At 38.7% G+C, this 22,065-nt stretch overlaps 2 pseudogenes; both read right to left on the bottom strand.

Moving 5' to 3' along the window:
- Positions 1-8,543: 8,543 nt before the first annotated feature.
- LOC100521170 (heterogeneous nuclear ribonucleoprotein A3 pseudogene) lies at positions 8,544-9,768 on the bottom strand (annotated as a pseudogene).
- LOC146394541 (heterogeneous nuclear ribonucleoprotein A3 pseudogene) lies at positions 9,308-9,838 on the bottom strand (annotated as a pseudogene).
- Between the last annotated feature and the right edge of the window lie 12,227 nt (positions 9,839-22,065).

Here is a 22,065-nt window from a genome sequence, read left to right as displayed (position 1 = left end):
ATATTGAGCTGTAGGAGGTGTTTATATATTTTGGAGATTAAACCCTTGTCAGTTGCTTCATTTGCAAATTTATTCCCCCATTCAGTGGGTCATCTTTTCATTTTATTTATGGGTTCCTTTGCTGTGCAAAAACTTCTAAAATTTAATTAGGTCCCATTGTTTATTTTTGTTTTTATTTCCATTACTCTAGGAGATGGATCTGAGAAGATATTGCTTCAGTTTAAGTCAGTGTTCTGCCTATTTTTTCCTCTAAGAGTTTCACAGTATCCAGTCTTACATTTAGATCTTCAGTCCATTTCAAGTTTGCTTTTGTGTATGATGTTAAAGAGTGTTCTAATTTCATTCCTTTGAATGTAGCTGTCCAGTTTTTGCACCACTGCTTATTGAAGAGACTATCTTTTCTCCATTGTATATTCTTGCCTCCTTTGTCATGGATTAATTGACCATATGTTCTTGGGTTTATTTCTGGCCTTTCTGTCCTGTTCCATTGTCTGTATTTCTGTTTTCATGCTGGTAACATACTGTTCTGAAAACTATAGCTTTGTAGTATGGTCTGAAGTCAGGGAACCTCATTGCTCCAGCTCCATTTTTCTTTCATTTTTTTTTTTTTTTTTTTTGGTCTTTTTGCCTTTTCTAGAGCTGCACCTGTGCATGGCATATGGAGGTTCCCAGGCTAGGGGTCTAACCGGAGCTGTAGCTGCCAGCCTACGCCACAGCTACGGCTATGCCAGATCCAAGCCACATCTGCGACCTACACCACAGCTCATGGCAATGCCGGATCCTTAACCCACTGAGTGAGGCCAGGGATTGAACCTGCAACCTCATGGTTCCTAGTCAGATTCGTTAACCACTGTGCCATGATGGGAACTCTGCTCCATTTTTTTTTTTTTTTTTTTTTTCCTCAGGATTGCTTTGGCTGTTTGGGGTCATTTGTGTTTCCATACAAATTTAATAGGGATTGCATTTAATCTTGGTTGCCTTGGATAGTATAGTCATTTTGACAATATTGATTCTTCTTGCATGTTAATTTTGAATCCTGCAACTTTACTGAATTTGATGAATTTGAACAATTTTTTTCTGGTGGAGTCTTTAAGATTTTCCTATATATAAAATCATGTCATCTGCAAATAGAGACAATTTTACCTTTTCCTTTCAGATTTCTTCTGGGTGGGTGTGGGGGGGAAATAAGTAATCAGTGTTTTTTTTTATTGAAATGTTTTAAATTTTTAGAAGTATAGTTGATTTACAATGTTGTGCCAGTTTCTGCTATACAGCAAAGTGACTCAATCATACACACACACACACACACACACACACACACACACACTCCTTTTCTTATATTAACCTCTATCATGATATGTCCCAAGAGACTGGATATATATAGTTCCCTGTGCTATGCAGTAGGACATCATTGCTTATCCATTCTAAATGTGATAGCTTGCATCTGCTAACTCCAAACCCCCAGTCCATACCATTCCCACCCCTCTCCCTTGGCAACCACAAGTCTATTCTCTTTGTCAGTGAGTCTGTTTCTGTTTTGCAGATAGGTTCATTTGTGTGACATTTTAGATTCCATATATGGGATATCATATGGTATTTGTCTTTTTGACTTACCTCACTTAGTATGATAATCTATAGTTGCAACTGTGTTGCTGGAGATGGCATTATTTTGTTCTTTTATATAACTAAGTGGTATTCCATTGTATTATGTACCACATCTTAATCCCTTCTTCTGTAGATGGACATTTAGGTTGCTTCCAAGTCTTGGTTATTGTAAATAGTGCTGCAGTGAATATTGGGATGCATGCATCTTTTCGAATAATAGCTTTCTCCAGTTCTGTGGAAAATAACATGGGTAATGTGATAGGGGTTGCATTAAATCTATAGATTGCTTTGGATAGTTACAGCCACTTTAACATTAATTCTTCTAATCAAGTAACATGGGCTATCTTTCCATTTCTTTGAATCCTCTTTAATTTCCTTGATTAATGTTTTATAGTTCCAGCATATAAGTCTCACCTCCTTGGTCAGGTTTATTCCTAGATATTTCATTTTGCGGGGTGTAATTTTAAAAGGTATTGTTTTTATTTTTATTTATTTATTTATTTATTTTTTTAATTTTATTTTTTATTTTCCCACTGTACAGCAAGGGGGTCAGGTTATCCTTACATGTATACATTACAATTACAGTTTTTCCCCCCACCCTTTCTTCTGTTGCAACATGAGTATCTAGACATAGTTCTCAATGCTATTCAGCAGGATCTCTTTGTAAATCTTTCATTGTTAGTTTACAGAAATGCCACCAATTTCTGAATGTTCATCTTATATCATGCTACTTTGCTGTTCATCAGTTTGAATAGTTTTTGTGTGGAATCCTTAGGGTTTTCTATATATAGTATCATGTCATCTGCATAGAATGACAGTTTTACCTCTTCCACTCTGATTTGGATACCTTTTATATCTTTTGTTTGTCTGATTGCTGTGGCAAGGAATGCAATAAAATGTTGAATAAAAGTGGTGAGAGTGGGTATCCTTGTCTTGTGTCAGATTTTAGAGGGAAGGCTTTCAGCTTTTCTCAGTCAAGTGTTATATTGGTTGTGGGTTTGTCATAAATGCCTTTTATTATGTTAATATATGTTCCCTCTATACCCACTTTGGTAAGAGCTTTTATCATAAATGGTTTTTGGATGTTGTTAAATGCTTTTTCTGCATCTATTAAGATGATCCTGTGGGTTTTGGCTTTTCTTTTGTTAATGTGAATGATGTTGATTGATTTGTGTATGTTGAACCATCCTCATGACCTTGGGATGAATCCCACTTAGTCTTGGTGTATGATCTCTTTATGTGTTGGATTCAATTGGCTAAAATTTTGTTGAGAATTTTTGTGTCTATGTTCATAAAAAATATTGGCCTATAACTTTCCTTTTCAGTAGTATCTTTGTCTGGCTTTGGTATTAGGGTGATGGTGGCTTCATAGAATGTCTTTGGGCATGTTGCTTCCTCCATCTTTTGTAAAATTTTAAGAAGGGTGGGTATAAGTTCTTTTTTGCTTGGTAGACTTTGCCTGTGAAGCCGTCTGGTCCTGGACTATTGTTGTAGGGAGTGTTTTTATTACGAATTCAATTTCATTTCTAATGATGGGTCTGTTTAAATGATGTGTTTCTTGATTCAATTTTGGTGAGCTGTATGTTTCTAGAAAGTTGTCCATTTCTTCTAGGTTCTCAAATTTGTTGGCATATAAAATTGTAGCATTTGCTCGCTCGGTCTTTTTTTTTTTTTTTTTTTTTTTGGTAATTTCTGCAGTATCCGTTAAGATATCTCCCTTTTATTTCTTATTTTGTTTATTTGGCTTCTCACTCGTTTCTTCCTGGTGAGTCTGGCCAGAGGTTTGTCAGTTTTGTTTACCCTTTTAAGGAGCCAGATCTTGGTTTTATTGATTTTTTTTCTATTGTTTTTTGAATTTCTATTTTATTGATTTCCTCTCTAATCTTTATGATTTCCTTCCTTCTGCTGATGTTAGGTTTTGTTTGTTCTTTTTCTAATTCTTTTAGATGATAGGTTAAGTTGTTGCTTTGAGATGTTCTTTTTTTGACGAAGGCCTGTACTGCTAAGAACATCCCTCTAAGAACTGCCTTTGTGGCATCCCATAGATTTTGCATGGCTGTGTTTTCATTGTCATTTGTCTCAGTGTATTTTGTTTCTTTATATTTTATTTATTTATTTATTTTATTTTTCCACTGTACAGCATGGGGACCAAGTGACACTTACATATTTTTCCCACCCTTTGTTCTGTTGCAATATAAGTATCTAGACATAGTTCTCAATGCTACTCAGCAGGATCTCCTTGTAAATCCATTCCAAGTTGTATCCGATAACCCCAAGCTCCCGATCCTCCCCACTCCCTCCCTCTCCCCCCGGGCGGCCACAACTCCATTCTCCAAATCCATGATTGTCTTTTCTGTGGAAAGGTTCATTTGTGCTGGATATTAGATTCCAGTTATAAGTGATATCATATAGGATTTTATTTGTCTTTCTCTTTCTGACTTATTTCACTCAATATGAGAGTCTCCAGTTCCATTCATGTTGCTGCAGATGGCATTATGTCTTCCTTTTTCATGGCTGAGTAATATTCCATTGTGTATATATTACCACATCTTCCTAATCCAATCATCTGTCGATGGACATTTGGATTGTTTCCATGTCTTGGCTATTGTGAATAGTGCTACAATGAACATGCGGGTGCATGTGTCTCTTTTAAGCAGAGTTTTGCCTGGATAGATGCCCAAGAGTGGGATTGCGGGGTCATATGGAAGTTCTATGTATAGATTTAAAAGGTATCTCCAAACTAGTCTCCATAGTGGCTTTACCAGTGTACATTCCCACCAACAGTGCAGGAGGGTTCCCTTTTCTCCACACCCCTTCCAGCACTTGTTATTTGTGGATTTATTAATGATGGCCATTCTGACTGGTGTGAGGTGGTATCTCATGGTAGTTTTGATTTGCATTTCTTTAATGATCAGGGATGTTGAGCATTTTTTCATGTGCTTGTTGGCCGTCTGTATATCTTCCTTGGAGAAATGTCTATTCAGGTCCTTGGCCCATTTTTCCATTGGGTTGTTGCCTTTTTGCTGTTGAGTTTTATAAGTTGCTTGTATATTCTAGAGATTAAGCCCATGTCTGTTGCATTGTTTGAAACTATTTTCTCCCATTCTGTCAGTTGTCTTTTTGTTTTCTTTTGGGTTTCCTTTGCTGTGCAAAAGCTTTTCAGTTTGATGAGGTCCCATGGGTTTATTTTTGCTCTAATTTCTATTGCTTTGGGAGACTGACCTGAGAAAATATTCATGATGTTGATGTCAGAGAGTGTTTTGCCTTTGTTCTCTTCTAGGAGTTTGATGGTGTCCTGTCGTATATTTAAGCCTTTCAGCCAATTTGAGTTTATTTTTGTGCGTGGTGTGAGGGTGTGTTCTAATTTCATTGCTTTGCATGCAGCTGTCCAGGTTTCCCAGCAATGCTTGCTGAATAGATTTTCTTTTTCCCATTTTATGTTCTTGCCTCCCTTGTCAAAGATGAATTGACGCTAGGTGTCAGGGTTTATTTCTGGGTTCTCTATTCTGTTCCATTGGTCTGTTTGTCTGTTTTGGTACCAGTACCACACTATTTTGATGACTGTGCCTTTGTAATAGTGCCTGAAGTCTGGGAGAGTTATGCCTCCTGCTTGGTTTTTATTTCTCAGGATTGCTTTGGTGATTCTGGGTCTTTTGTGGTTCCATATAAATGTTTGGATTGTTTGTTCTAGTTCTGTGAAAAATGTCATGGGTAATTTGATAGAGATTGCATTGAATCTGTAGATTGCTTTGGGTGGTATGGCCATTTTTACAATATTGATTTTCCCAATCCAGGAACATGGAATATCTTTCCATTTCTTTACATCTTCTTTGATTTCTTTGATTAAAGTTTTATAGTTCTCGGCATATAGGTCCTTTACCTCCTTGGTCAGGTGTATTCCGAGGTATTTGATTTTGTGAGATGCAATTTTAAAAGGTATCGTATTTTTGTATTCCTTTTCTAATGTTTCATTGCTGGTATACAGAAATGCAACTGACTTCTGAATGTTAATCTTATATCCTGCTACTTTGCTGAATTTATTAATCAGTTCAAGGAATTTTGGGGTTCAGTCCTTAGGGTTTTCTGTGTATAGTATCATGTCATCTGCATACAGTGACAGTTTTATCTCTTCTCTTGCTATATGGATGCCTTTTATTTCTTTTGTTTGTCTAATTGCTGTGGCTAGGCCTCCCAAAACTATGTTGAAGAGCAGTGGTGAGAGTGGGCATCCCTGTCTTGTTCCAGATTTGAGTGAGAAGGCTTTCAGTTTTTCCCCATTGAGTATTATATTTGCTGTGAGTTTATCATAAATGGCTTTGATTATATTCAGGAATGTTCCCTCTATACCCACTTTGGCGAGGGTCTTGATCATGAATGGATGTTGAACTTTGTCAAATGCTTTTTCTGCGTCTATTGAGATGATCATATGATTTTTGACTTTTTTCTTTGTTAATGAGGTGTGTTGAACCATCCTTGTGAACCTGGGATGAACCCAGCCTGGTCATGGTGCATAATTTTTTTGATATGTTGTTGGGTTCAGTTGGCTAAGATTTTGTTGAGAATTTTTGCATCTATATTCATCAATGATACTGGGCGATAGTTTTCATTTTTGGTATTATCTATGTCCGGTTTTGGAATTAGGGTGATGGTGGCGTCATTGAATGTCTTTGGGAATATTCCTTCTTCTTCCACCTTTTGAAAGAGTTTAAGGAGGATGGGCACCAATTCCTCTTTATATGTTTGATAGAATTCACCTGTGAAGCCATCTGGTCCTGGACTTTTATTTGTAGGGAGTGTTTTTATGACCTCTTCAATTTCATTTCTAGTGATCGGTCTGTTCAGTTGGTCTGTTTCTTCTTGATTCAGTTTTGGCAAGCTGTAAGATTCTAGAAAATTGTCCATTTCTTCCAGATTGTCAAATTTGTTGGCATATAAGTGTTCATAGTATTCTCTTATGGTTTTTTGTACTTCTGCAGAATCCGTTGTAATTTCTTCTTTTTCACTTCTAATTTTATTTGGGTTCTTTCTCTCCTCTTCTTAGTGAGTCTAGCCTGGGGTTTGTCAATTTTGTATACCTTTTCAAAGATCCAGCTCTTGGTTTTATTAAATTTCTCTATTGTTTTTTGAATCTCTATTTTATTGATTTCTTCTTTGATCTTCATAATTTCCTTCCTTCTGCTGACTTTAGGTATTTTTTGTTCTTTTTCTAATTAGTTTTGGTGAAGGTTTAAGTTGTCAATTTGGGATCTTTCTTCTTTTTTTGAGAAAGGCCTGTATTGCTATAAATTTCCCTCTGAGCACTGCTTTTGCAGCATGCCATAGATTTTGTTTCAAGGTATTTGAAGGTATTTTTTAATTTCAAGGTATTTTTTAATTTCCTTCTTGATTTCCTCATTGACCCATTGGTTTTTTAGTAGCATGTTGTTTAGTCTCCATGTAGTAGGTTTTTTCTCATTTCTTTTCCCATGGTTGATTTCTAATTTCATGGCATTGTGGTCAGAGAAGATACTTGAGATAATTTCTATGCTCCTAAATGTGTTGAGGTTAGCTTTGTGTCCCAATATGTGGTCGATTCTTGAGAATGTTCCATGAGCATTTGAGAAGAATGTGTATTCTGATTTTTTTGAACGTCGTGTCCTGAAGATATCAATTAAATCTAACTTTTCTATTGTTTCCTTTAGGGTCTCTGTTGCTTTATTGGTTTTCTGTCTAACGGATCTCTCCATTTGTGTGAGGGGGGTATTAAAGTCTCCTACTATGATTGTATTCTCATCAATTTCTCCCTTTATGTCTGTTAGTATTTGTTGTATGTATATGGGTGCTCCTGTATTTGGGGCATATATGTTGATGATAGTAACATCCTCTCCTTGGATGGATCCCTTAATCATTAAATAGTGTCCTTCTTTGTCTTTCTTTATGTCTTTTATTTATTTTTTTTAAGAGTTCAACAATGCATGATTTTTATCCTCTTGCTCTGAGAGCTTGTATCAAAAAAATATATATTAAACCAAGGAAAATAACCAAAGATTTAAGGGCCTCTTGTGCTTTAAAAAGGAAAAAAAAGGCAGCCTTTAATTTGCTCAGATATAGCAGGCTTAGTGGTCCTGTATTTGGAATTTTTAAAAATGTTTTATAAGATAAGAGGAAGGGGAAGACATTCACTACCCCTTTCCCAAATTTAATCAGAGGGCAGCAGACATCCTTTATACCCGAATAAATCTATGGGAGCAGTTCACATGTGACCAAGGTGATTGCAGAATGGAGATGTTCTAAACACAGCTAGGACTCTCAGCAAAGCTAATACACTAAAATCATATGATTACATTTTGAACGAAAATGCACAAAAACCAAATAGGAATTTTGAGATTTTTAATTTGAAGGTAAATCCTAATGCTATTAAGTTCACAAATATGCTAATTTAAATACCCAATGCTATTATCTAAAACACACATTGCAAACATACAAATATCTATTCTCTCCACATGTCAGAGCCCACTCATTTCATGGTTTGGAAATGGGGAGAATAAATTTCCCCTTAAACTGCAAGTCAGCAGGTGTTTCTTTACAGTTAACTTTAGTAAAATTCATACAAAATAGTAATTAACAATGATCGTCTTTACTTGTTAACTCACAAAGAAACACCTTCAAAACTGCATTTTGTTAGAGTTTCTGTACTAAAATATAGAAAAACTGAACTACACAAATACTGAAAAGTTAAAAATTCCTTAATTTTTTGTTCCTGGCACCACTACCGCAATTCACAGGGCAATATACCTAATGTAATGAAATGAAAAAGAAAAAGCTACAACAGATAAAAGACCTCAGGAATGTACATCTAATTGACACTACATTGCATTTATCAATAGCTGCACTTCTTGCAAACTGTGGCTATGACAGTCCTGAACAAGAAGGGTTTCCTGTATAAGCTGCAGTAACTTTTCCGACTATGGATCATCGTTCCTTCTGTTGGCAGATTTTTACAGTTCCTCTAATGCATTTGGGACGACTGTCTCAAAGTAACCTGCAGCTTTCCTGACAACCTCTCACTCTCTCTCCTGCTAAGAACTGTAGCCCTTTTCTGCTGAGTTTTTAGAACCTTCTGCTACCATATCCACCACTTCCACCACCAGATCCATAACCACAACCATAGGGACTGCCCGAGCTTCTTCCACCAAAACTGCCCCCCTTCATGGGTCCATAATTTGATTGTTGTTGTCCACTATAATTTTCAAAATCATTATACTTTCCACCGCCACCATAGTTACCACCTCCAAAATTTCCTCCTTCATTGTAACCATCATATCCTCCACCACCGCCACCATATCCACCACCTTGGTTCCCATATCCTGGTCCACCACCACCATAGCCTCTTCTACTACTATAACCAGGACCACCACCATAGTTGCCACCATCACCTCCAAATCCATTATATCCACCATCGCCTCCTCCATAACTACCCCTGCTGCCACCACATCCACCACCATAACCTCCTCTTCCACCAAAGTTTTCGCCATGGCCAAAGTTGCCTCCACCACCTCCAAAGTTTCCTCTATGACCCAGAAAGTTGCCAGATTCCCCTCCACGACCTCTCTGTGATCTGGTAGATTGCATTTCTTGTTTAGAAAGGGCCTTTTCCACTTCACAATTATACCCATTTATAGTGTGGTTTTTCTGAACAACAATTTTATCAACTGTATCATGATCATCGAAAGTTACAAAAGCAAATCCTCTTTTTCTCACTCTGCCTGTCTTCCATAACTTCTATGGTTTCAATTTTGCCATACTTTTCAAAGTAGTCTCTCAAATTGTATTCCTCTGTATCTTCTTTATTACCACCAACAAAAATTTTCTTCACTGTTAGATGGGCACCAGGCTTTACAGAATCCTCTCTAGAAACAGCTCTCTTTGGTTCCACTACACGTCCATCAACCTTGTGTGGTCGAGCACACATTGCTGCATCCACCTCTTCAACACAAGAGTAAGTCACAAAACCAAATACCCTGGAACGTTTTGTTTGGGGGTCTCTCATCACCACATAATCTGTAAGTGTGCCCCATTTCTCAAAATGTTCTCTTAAACTACCATCTGTAGTTTCAAAGCTCAGACCACCAATAAACAGTTTTCTCAATTGCTCTCGTTCCTTTGGATCATGGCCCTCCTCCCCCCCATCTGGGCGGTGGCGGTGACTGCCGGAGTTGGGCTGGGGGCGAGTGGGTGGCTGTTTTACCTCCATTTTGAGCTATGTCTTTTGTTTTAAAGTCTATTTTGTCTGATATGAGTATTGCAACTCCTGCTTTCCTGTCATGTCTATTGGCGTGAAATATTTTTTCCCACCCCTTCACTTTCAATCTATATGTATCCTTTGTCCTAAGGTGAGTTTCTCGTAGGCAGCATATTGAAGCTTTTTGATTTTTATCCAGTCTGCCACTCTGTGTCTTTTGATTGGAGCATTCAGTCCATTGACATTTAAGGTGATAATTGATGATTATTTATTGCTATTTTAAACCTCGTGTTCCAGTTGATTCCATGGTTCTCCATTCTTCCTTTCTTTTTTTGGTTGGATGGTCTCTGGTTATTATCTGTTTTTTTTTTTTTTTTTTTTTCCATTTTTTGCAAATGAAGTGTTTGGTTTTGGCTTGTGGTTGCCCTGTTTTTTAAGTATGCTAACCCCTTCCTATAATTGTGTGTTTTAGCTTGATGGTCCTGTAGGTTCAAACACTTCATTACTGTATTAAAATTAAGAGAAACAAACAAACAACAAAAAAGGGTCTATTTATTTCCTAATATCCCTTGCCCACATTTTATGATTTTGATGACTTTTTTTTTTCTTTTAAATTTTATTTTGTTTGAAACATGTTCATGATTAAATCTGTATGCTGGCTTATTTGAGTGACTGCTCTCTGATTGTGGTTTCCTCAGTCCTAGCTCTTCCTCTTCTTTTTTTTTTTTTTCTTTTTCCTCCCATTCTTTCCTTCCTTTCTTTTTGGTTTAGAGAAGCCCTTTCAGTATTTCTTTTAGCCTGGGTTTTGTACTGCTGTATTCTTTTAGCTTTTCTTTGTTGGAAAAAATTTTTATTTCTCCTTCTATTTTAAATGATATTCTTGCTGGATAGAGTATTCTAGGTTGCATATTTTTTCCTTTGAGCACTTTAAATATCTCTTGCCATTCCCTCCTGGCCTATAGTGTTTCTGTAGAGAAGTCAGCTGATAAGCTTATGGGGGTTCCCTTGTAGGTAACATTCTGCTTTTCTCTTGCTGCCTTTAGGATCCTCTCTTTATCACTAACTTTTGCCATTTTTATTATAATGTGTCTTGGTGTGGGTCTATTTGGGTTCGACTTGTTTGGGGTGCTCTGTGCTTCCTGTATCTTGAACTCCGTATCCTTTAGATTTGGGAAGTTTCCATCGATAATTTCTTCAAATATATTTTCCATCCCCTTATCTTTTTCTACTCCTTCTGGAATTCCTATTATGTGTAGATTGGCCTGCTTTATATTATCCCATAGGTCTCTTATATTGCTTTCCTGTTTTTTGATTTGGTTTTCTGTCTGCTGACCTGATTGGGTGATTTCCATTATTCTATCTTCCATATCACTGATTTGTTCTTCTGCATTATTCATTCTGGTTTTTACTGCCCTTAGTTCGGTTTGTATCTCTGCAAATGAATGTTCTAGTTTTTCTTGGCTCCTCCTTATATTTTCTAGTTCCTTTCTGAGGGTGTCTGCATTTACTGTTCATATCTTCTCTTAATTCCTTCAGTATTTTCACTATTTCTCTTTTGAACTCCAGGTCTGTCAGACTGCAGGACTGCTTTAGGTGAGTTCTCCTGTTGGTTTAACGGGGGGTGGGTTCTCAGCTTCTTCATCTTGCTTGTTGTTTTCTTTTTCCTGGTGGAGTTGTACTCTCCGTGGCCGGGCAGTGTTTGCCTTGTCGCTGCCGTGGAATGTTTCCTGAGGGCTGGCGTTGTTGATCAGTCTTTTTTGAGGCAGTGTGGCTTTTCTGGAGTGTTGATGGGGCTAACAGGGTCTCTCTGAAGCAAGGAGGACTTCCTGAGGACAGACAGGATTGGGAGGTCCACACCACGATGGGAGTAGATTTCACTTGGCCGGGCAGAGCTTGCTCTGGTGTTTTTGGGCTGTGGGGCTTTTGCAGGAGGCTGGCAGTGCTGGGCAGCTGTTCCTCAGGAATGCAGTACCCCCTGAAGGCTGGAGCTGCTAGCTGGGCCACTGCGAACCCAAGAGGCTCTTCCCCAGGGCAGCCCTACTTGGAAGGACTGTCAGAGAATGTAGGCAGATCTTTTCACAGCCCGGCCAAGCTTGTTCTAGATTTTCTGGGCTACAGGCCTTTTCCCAGGGGTGGTGGTGTTTGGTGCTGCTCCGCGGGGGTATAGCCCCTCCAGAGGGCAAGCAGGCCAGGGCAGGGACAGCCCCTGCAGTGGTAGGCTTCCGGCAATTGTCGAGGCCAGCCCTCCTGGATGGCAGGCAGCCCCAGGTCCGGCGTGTGCATAAGGGGTGGCGGGGGCAGGGGGGGGAATGCACTGGGAAGCTCAGCTTTCTGATAGCTGGCGGGCCAGTGAGCTCACTGTGGCTGGGGAGTGTTCTTTGGGGGCCCACTCCTTCTCTCCTCTCCCCAACACTGGTGCCTTGTCAAGCTCTTCTCCCAGGTTCCCTCTGATGTGGCTTTCCACTTCCCAGCCCTTAGTGTATTGCTCCCTCCCCCTGCAACGCTCTGCTTTCTAGTCTCCCAGGCAGTCTCTGCCCTGTCAAACCTGACAGACTGGTTCCTAGATGTGCCCCCTCCCCCCAAGCAGCAGTCTCCGCACCTCCCACCCCAGCCTGTTCGGGGGAACTAACCTCTGGAGCTGAGGTCTGGGTGCCCAGCCCCCACCCAGGCGTCTCAATTTTTGGTGACTCTGCCAATAGTTCAGATTATCTGTTTGGTTCTCGCTCTGCTTTTCAGAACTCTGACTTACTGCTGCACTCTTCTCTGCATCTGGAGATTCTCCAATTCGGTTGATCTTTCTGTCGAGTAGGTGACTTTCCAGGGTGTGGGATCCCTTTCTCCTCCACAGTTCCCTTTCGGGAGCGCCCATCCGGTTCGGATTCACCTTCTCTCACTCTCTTTTCTCTTGTTTTACCCAGTTATGTCACGAGATTCTTGCCGTTATTGGAGTTTAGGTTCTTCTGCCAGCAATTGGCTGCTGTTCTGTGCGAGTCATTTATCCTGTAGATATGTTTTTTGTTGTTGTTGTGTTTGTGGGAGAGGGCGAACATGTCCCCCTACTCTTCCGCCATCTTGCCTCCTATCCCACACTGTCTTGATGACTGTGGCTTTGTAGTATTGCTTGAAGTCTGGGAGAGTTATGCCCCCTGCTCGGTTTTTGTTTCTCAGGATTGCTTTGGCAATTCTGGGTCTTTTGTGGTTCCATATACATTTTTGGATTGTTTGTTCTTCAATGTATTTTTAAATTTTCTTTTTGATTTCTTCATTGACCCATTGTTTTTTTAGTAGCATGTTGTTTAGTCTCCATGTAGTCAGTTTTTTCTCAGGAAGGTGGATTTCTAGTTTCATGCCATTGTGGTCAGAGATGCTTGAAATGTCTATACTCTTAAATGTGTTGAGGTTACTTTTGTGTCACAGTATGTGGTCAATCCTCGAGAACATTCCACATGCACTTGAAAAGAATGTATATTCTGGGTTTTTTTGGATGTAATATTCTGAAACTGTCAAGTCTGTTTCATTTCGTGATTTAGGATCTCTCTTGCTTTATTGATATTCTCTCTAGAGGATCTGTCCATTGATCTGAATGGGGTATTAAAATCTGCTGCTATTGCAGTCCCATTAATTTCTCCTTTTATGTCTGTTAATATTTGTCATGTATATTTGGTTGTTCCTATATTAGGGGGCATATATATTGACAAGTGTAATACCCTTCTTGAATTGATCCTTTTATCACTACATAGTTACCTTCTTTGTCTTACTTTACAGCCTTTGTTTTTAAAGTCTATTTTGTCTGATATGAGTATTGCAACTCCCATCCCAAGACTGAATCCCACTAGATCATAGTGAATGGTCTTTTTAATGTGCTGCTGAGTTCAGTTTACTGGCATTTTATTGAGAATTTTGCATCTATATTTATCAGGGATATTGGCCTGTAATTTTCTCATAGTGTCTTTTTCTGGCTTTGATAATAGGGGAATGTTAGTTTCCTACAATGATGTTTGGGAGTGTACCCTCCTCTTTGATTTTTTTGGAAGAGTTTGGGAAATATTGTCATTAATTTTTTAATGTCTGGTAAAATTCAACTGTGAAGCTATCTGTTCCTGAGCTTTCCTCCTTTGGGAAATGTGTGATTACTGATTCAGTCTCCTCCCTAGTAATTGGTCTATTTGATTTTTTTCTTCCTGGTTTGGTCAGACTAGGTTGTATTTTTCCAAGAACATATCTAATTTCTTCTAGGTTGTCCTGTTTGTTGGCGTATAGTTAGGCACATTAGCTCTTACGAGTCTTTGTATTTCTCCAGTATCAGTTGTAATGTAATGTAATGCTTTTCACTTAATACTTGTTGGTTTGGATCCTTTGTCTTTTTCACTTGGTTAGTCTAGCTAAAGATTTGTCAATTTTATCTTTTTCAAAGAAACAACTTAGGTTATTTATTTCTATTCTCATATTATTTTCCTCTTCAGCTAAGTTTGGGCTTAGCTTTAAGCTAAGCCCAAAGTTATTTCGTGAAGGTATAGAGTTAGGCTGTTAACTTGAAATTCTTCTAGTTTCTTAACGTGGGTGTGCAGTGCTGTGAACTTTCTCTTTAAAGTGCTTTGGCTGTATCCCAGAAGTTTAGTGTGCTGTGTTTCCATTGCCATTTGTCTCAAGTTAGGTTTTATTTCCTCTAAATTCTTTGATCCATTGGTTGTTCGGGAAAGTATGTTTAACTTTCCATGTATTTGTGAATTTTCCAGTTTTCCTCCCATTATTAATTTCTAGTATCATACCATTCATTGTGGTCAGAGAGGATATTTGGTATGATTTCATTCTTCTTCAATTTGCTAAAACTTCTTAACATGTGGTGTGTCCTAGAAAACTTTGTTCCGTGTGTGCTAAAGAAGAATATGTATGCTCTTGTTATCAAGTAGAATGTTCTGTTTAGGTCTGTTAGGTTCATTTGGTGTATATTGTTCATATTCTATATTTGGATCATCTATTCACTGTTGGGTTTTTTTGATAACTGTTTTTATTTTAAAAATTGTTATTGAAGTATTGATGATTTACAATGTGTTAGTTTCGAGTATATAGCAGAGTGAATCAGTTCCACATACATACATTTTTCCCAGATTTTTTCTCATATAGGTTACTACAGAGTACTGAGCATATTGCCATGTGTATGTATGTATAGTAGGTCCTTGTTGATTAGAGTAGTGTGTATATGTTAATCTCAAACTCCTAACTTATTCCTCTGCCCCCTTTCCCCTTTGGTAACCATAAGTTTGTGGTCTGTGTCTGAGTGTCTGTTTCTATTTTGTAAATAAGTTCATTTGTATATATATTTTTTACATTTCACCTATACGTGACATTATATGATACTTGTCTTCCTCTGATTTAATTAGTATCATAATGTCCATCCAGGTTGCTGCAAATGGCATTATTTTTTTATGGCTGAGTAATATTCCATTGTATATATGTACCCCAGATTCTTGATCCATTCCTTTGTGACAGTTTGCTTCCATGTCTTGGTGATTGTAAACAGTGCTGCAGTGAACACTGGGGTGCATCATGTGTTTTTTTAAATGACGCTTTTCTCTGGATACATGCCCAGGAGATTCTAGGGTCATGTGGTTGTTCTATTTTTAGGTTTTTAAGGACCTTCTATACTGTTCTCTGAGGTGGGTTCACCCATTAATATTCCCACCAGCAGTGCAAGAGAATTCGTTTTTATCCACACCCTCTCCAGCATTTATTGTTGGTAAACTTAATTATTTGTCTTTTTTAGGGCCACACCCATGGCATATGGAAGTTCCCAGGCTAGGGCCTGAATAAGAGCTGCAGCCACCAGCTTATGCCACAGCCACACCAGACCTGAGCTGCGTTTGCGACCTATGCCACAACTCAAGGCAATGCTGGATCCTTAACCCATGTCCTTATGGATATTAGTTGGGTTCACTACCACTGAGCCAGAACAAGAACTCCATTGGTAGATGTTTTGATGACAGCAATTTTTCCTCACTGGTGTGATGTGATAGCTCATCATTTCAGTTTGCATTTCTCCAGGAGTTAGTGATGTTGAGCATCTTTGTATGTTATTTTTGGTCATCTGTCTGCCTTTGGAGAAGTGTCTATTTAGATCTTTTGCCCATTTTTGGATCAGGTTGTTTGTTTTATTTTAATATTGAAATGTATTTCCTGTTTATATTTTGGGGATAAATACCTTTTTGGTTGCTTCATTTGGGAAGATTTTCTCCCATTCTGTGGGTCATCTTTTTGGTTTGTTCCTGTTTCCTTTGCTGTGCAACAGTTTTCAAGTTTAATTAGGTTCCATTTGTTTATTTTCATTTTTATTTCCATTACTCTAGGGGATGGACCCCAAAAGATATTGTTGCCATTTATGTCAAATAACGTTCTGCCTATGTTTTCCTCTAAGAATTGCATAATATACAGGCTTATATTTAGGGCTTTCATTCATTTTGAGTTTATTTGTGTTAGAGAATGTTCTAATTTTATTGTTTTCATGTAGCTGTCTGTTTCTTCAGCACCACTTATGGAACAGACTTTTCTCCATTGTATATTCTTTTGTTTTTTTTTTTATGGCCACACCCACAGCATATGGAAGTTCCCAGGTCAGTGATTGAATCCTAACCCTAGCTGCAACCTGTGCTGCAACTGGCCACACCAGATACATTAACCCTCTGCACTGGGCTGGGGAAAAAAACCTGCACCTCTGCAGCAATCCAACCTGTTGCAGTCAGATTCTTTTTTTTTCTTCTTAGTTTACTTTTATTTTCGTTTATTTTTGTGAAATTTATTCCTGGGCCGTAAGTTTTTGTTTCTTCAATTTCTTCTGGGATATCTTTCTTCTGTTCACCCTCCTCTTCTGGCTTAGGAACAATCTCTTTTTTCAGTAAGGATCATCTCAGTGTGGCAGGGAGAACTCATGTAAGGGTTGCTCCAGCCATGAGGTCTCTAAGTCCTACGCTGCATCTTGGGGGCTTTGCTCACCTGGATGTGCTCAATGATCAGAGAATCTACATCTAAGCCCCTAAGTTCAGCATTACTCTCTGCATTTTTCAGCAGGTGCAATAAAAATTCAGCACTCTTTTTGGGCCACTGACCCTGTGTCCAGCCCCACTGTTTGGCCTGGGCACACCTACCACCTCTACCATTGCAACGACGGAATGGCACACATTGCTTCTGTAGAGCAACATCCTTCAGACATTTAGTGGCTTTTCGAATATGCATTCCCTTAATGGCTTGAGTGTTGTTAAAGTGAATATGAAGATTTGACCCTCTTGCTTTGCATGATTTTGTGGGGTTTTCTGGGTCAAGTGAAGAGTGAACCATTTTTAGAGGTCACCTCAGGCCGTTTACCGGAAATGGTGCAGTCAGAGTCTTAACCCACTGCAAAACGGAGGGACCTCATGCATTATATTTTCTTGACACTTCTGTCGTAGATTAATTGACCATATCATTCTGTGTATTTTGATTAGATAATTTAACCAATTTACCCTTGAAGTAATTATTGACAGGTAAGGACTTATTCCTGCTGTCTTTTTTGTGTTTTTATTATGTGTATGCTTTGAATTCTTTATCTTTTTTTTTTTTTTAATTCTAAAGATTTTTTCCCTTTTTGTCACCAGGGGGCTCACATAAAATAGCTTAAAATTATAAGAGCCGGTTTTACACTGGTAACAACTTTAACTGAATTTCTGAGCTTTATACTTTTACTTCTTCCTCCCCTCACATTTCCATTATTGATATTACAGTTGACATATTTTTATATTGCATAATAACAGATTATTTTAGTCACGGTAATTTTTACTAGCTTTTCTCCTGGCCGCATCTGTAGCATATGGAATGTCCTGGGCCAAGGATGGAATCCGAGCCACAGCTGTGTCAATGCTGGATCCGAAACCCACTTGTGCCAGGGCAGGGATCAAACCTGTGCCTCAGCAGCAAGCTGAGCCAGTGTAGAGACAGTACTGGATCCTTAATCTGCTGCACCTTAGCAGGAACTCCATACATTTTTTTAAACTTCTTAATTTTTTTATTTTTTTATTTTCCCACTGTACAGCAAGGGGATCAAGTTATCCTTACATGTATACATTACAATTACATTTTTCCCCCACCCTTTCTTCTGTTGCAATATGAGTATCTAGACAAAGTTCTCAATGCTATTCAGCAGGATCTCCTTGTAAATCTATTCTAAGTTGTGTCTGAGAAGCCCAAGCTCCCGATCCCTCCCTCTCCCATCAGGAAGCCACAAGTCTCTTCTCCAAGTCCATGATTTTCTTTTCTGAGGAGATGTTCATTTGTGCTGGATATTAGATTCCAGTTATAGGTGATATCATATGGTATTTGTCTTTGTCTTTCTGGCTCATTTCACTCAGTATGAGATTCTCTAGTTCCATCCATGTTGCTGCAAATGGCATTATGTCATTCTTTTTATGGCTGAGTAGTATTCCATTGTGTATATATACCACCTCTTCTGAATCCAATCATCTGTCGATGGACATTTGGGTTGTTTCCATGTCCTGGCTATTGTGAATAGTGCTGCAATGAACATGCGGGTGCATGTGTCTCTTTTAAGTAGAGTGTTGTCCGGATAGATGCCCAAGAGTGGGATTGCGGGGTCATATGGAAGTTCTATGTATAGTTTTCTAAGGTATCTCCAAACTGTTCTCCATAGTGGCTGTACCAGTTGACATTCCCACCAACAGTGCGGGAAGGTTCCCTTTTCTCCACAGCCCCTCCAGCACTTGTTATTTGTGGATTTATTAATGATGGCCATTCTGACTGGTGTGAGGTGGTATTTCATGGTAGTTTTGATTTGCATTTCTCTTATAATCAGCGATGTTGAGCATTTTTTCATGTGTTTGCTGGCCATCTGTATACCTTCTTTGGAGAAATGTCTATTCAGGTCTTTTGCCCATTTTTCCATTGATTGATGGCTTTTTTGCTGTTGGGTTGTATTTTTTTAAAACTTTTAATCTGTTGTCATAAGTGAATCATGTACCTCCATGATCATATTACAAAATCTAACGTGGACTCTGCATTTGCCATTACCAGTGAGTTTTGCCCTAACTTTATGATGTTTATTACTGTCCTTTTATTTCTACTCAAAGCATTCCCTTTAGCATTTCTTGTACAGCAAGTCTAGTGGTGATGAACTTCCTCAGATTTTGTTTGAGAAAGTCTTTATCCCTCCTTCGTTTCTGGACAGCTTTGCCCTGTATAGAAATCCTGGTTAACAGTTTTTTTCCCCTCTCCATATTTGAAGATAGCAATTCCATTCTGACCTGAAAAGCTGATGTTGAGAAATCCATTGATGGTATTATGAGGGTCCCCTTGTATATAACTTCTCTTTTGCTGCTTTCAAAATTCTGTCTTTGTGTTTGACTTTTGACAATTACTATAATGTGTTTTGGTGTAGCCCTATTTGAGTTTAAGCAATTTGAGGTCCTTTAAGACTTCTGGATCTGGGAGTTCCCATCGTGGCACAGTGGTTAAGGAATCTGACTAGGAACCATGAGGTGGCGGGTTCAATCCCTGGCCTTGCTCTGTGGGTTAGGGATCTGGCATTGCCATGAGCTGTGGCGTAGGTCACAGACGTGGCTCGGATCCCGTGTTGCTGTGGCTGTGGTGTAGGCCGGTGGCTATAGCTCCGATTAGACCCCTAGCCTGGAAACTTCCACATACTGTGGGTGTGGCCCTAGAAAAGGCAAAAAGACAAAAAAAAAAAAAAAAAAAAAAAAAAAAAAGAAAAAAAGACTTCTGGATCCAGATGTCCATTTTTCTCCCCTGGTTTGAAAGTTTTTAGCCATTTATTGCTTTAAATACCCTTTCTGTTTTTATTTCTCCTGGAATTCTCATAATATAGATATTGTTTCTTTTTATTGTGTCCCATGTGTTCCATCATCTTCCTTTACTCTTTTTATTATTTTTCTCCTCTGACTGGATAATTCCAATAGTCTTATCTTATTGGTCACTGATTCCTTCTTCTGTTTGGTTGAATCTACATTTGCAGCCCTCAGCTGACTTCTTCATTTTACTCATATTTTTATATTTCTTAGCTCTATGGTTGTTTTCAGTTTTGATGGTTATTATTTCTTTGAATTTTTATATCTGTTCCTATATTGTTTTTCTAACTTCACTGAGTTGTCTTTGTGTTCTTGTGGTTCACTAAAATTCCTAAAACAAATTTTCTGAATTCTTTGACAGTTGATAGATTTCTATGTCTTTTTTTTTTTTTTTTTTCAGCTGCATCCACAGCATGTGGAAGTTTGTAGGCAAATGGCTGAACTTGCACCTGAGCAGCAACCCAAGCCCCTGCACTGACAATGCTGGATCTTTAACCTGCTGTGCCACAAGAGAACTCTATATTTCTATTTCTTTAGGGTCAGTTATTTGAGCTTTATTAATTTCCTTTGGTGGTTTCCTATTTATCCCATTTTTTAAAAATGATCTTTGATTCCTTACATTGGCATCTCCACATTTGTGTAAGTGGTTTGCTCTTCCATATTTTACAGGTTTGTTTTGTCAGAGACAGCTCTTCACCAGTCACCTTACTTTGGATTCATGAACATGTCTGCTGGTAACATCCGCGGGCTAGTGGGGTTTGCCACCAAGGTCTGTTTTTTTGGTAAGGCCACTGCCTAAGCTCTGAGGTTGGGGTCGTGTGTTGCTGGCTGAGAACTGCTGGATCATAGGACTGTAGGCTTGGCTCCCTGCCCACATGAAGCTGTAGGATGGGCTTCATGGTTGCCTGAGTTCTCTGGTCAGGCTTCCTAAGTGGTGCAGACTGGGTACTATACTAAGAAGTAAGTGGAGCTATAAATATTAAAGAATAGCAACTCTGGAAATCAGATTCCTCCCCCTCCTTAGGGTTTGTTTTCACTATTTGTTCCAATTGTTTTAGTAAGATTTTTAGGTCATTTTGTAAAATTTGTATTCTTTGTTAGATGTGACTGAAGTCTCATTTCTCTTCTCTAGTGGTTAGCTAGGGATTTGACACAGTTCCTTAAATACCTGGAATGTGCCCCTCACCCCCAAAATGTGTCCTAGTTTTTGCAGATGGGCTCTTTGTGTTAGAGGAAACTTTCAAGTTCCAGCCAGACAATATACAACTCTATCATAACCTTCACTTCTTGCTTATGGAGAACCTGAATGTAAGACAAAGGCGAGAATTTAAAGCCTCAGTTTTTTAAGAGCATGCGCCCAGCTTTGGATATGTGCTTGGCCTTCTATCTCAAGACCATGTGGGAGCTTTTCAAATACCTTGTATTCTTCATTCCCTAGCCTTTCCACCCAAGCTTGTCTGTCTTTTGTTTATTCCAGCTCTTTTTCCTTGTCCAGTTGGGAGTAACAAATGCTTTTACCTTTAAGTATTATTTTTGATTGCCTCTCCTCCCCCAACCATAGCTGCCTCCAACTTGGGAGAGTTCCTAGTAAGGTGAACTAAAGTAAACCCTTTGAACTAGTACTTCAGGGAGCCAAAATAGAGGCTAAACAGCCAACCTCAATTCTTTGAGAATAAGATTCATTTTTCTCTCTGGTACTAGAAATCTATACCTGGAATGTGAGCTGTTGTCTTCCATGATGCCAACAAGAAGGGAAGCAGTGAATAAGGGCAGGGTGAGTTACAGGTTTTATTCTTGATTAGTTGCTATAAACTGTAGTTTCCAGAGTTCTAATGAAGTTGATTCTTACACTTTTGGGCAGTTTATTTGCTGCTTTTATGGGAGAGAACATACTTTTGGCATTCCCTATTCCATACTATTTTCATTGACATTAGTCTATGCTTATTTCAAAATATGGCGTATGACTATCACAAAGCTATCATTTCCACAAATCTAAAAGGAATGAGTATTCAAAACATGGCAAAGACTGTGGTGATGATGGAAAATGATATAAACAAGGGATCAGAACTATTAACATTCCATGGCTCTCTCTTCTGACAAAATTTTAATACATAGTATAGGTTGGTGGCCAGTGCAGTCTACTTGGGAGTTAGGAACAACTGGACCAGAAAGAACATTTTGAACCCTGAGCAGTCTGTTAGTGGAAGAGATCCTGTAGATTGCTTTTTTGTGAATGTGGAAAGATGTAGGACTAGAAACTGGACACCAATCGATGTTCTATTACAGTGGCTTTCCAATTAGGTTAATCCAATACTAATGTTTGCAGAGGGGGCTTGGACTAACCTGAAGTAAAGGGGATTGACGAGGAAGGTCACAGGTGGTGAGGTTCTAAGC

This window comes from Sus scrofa, chromosome X, assembly GCF_054392235.1.
Source record: "Sus scrofa isolate SSC_HxYL_T2T_F1_AM1 chromosome X, Sscrofa_HxYL_maternal_Yorkshire_Landrace_v2.0, whole genome shotgun sequence".
In the NCBI taxonomy this organism is placed as follows: domain Eukaryota; kingdom Metazoa; phylum Chordata; class Mammalia; order Artiodactyla; family Suidae; genus Sus; species Sus scrofa.
The sequence above is the reverse complement of the archived record's forward strand: the minus strand, read 5'-3'. Positions and strand labels throughout refer to the sequence as shown.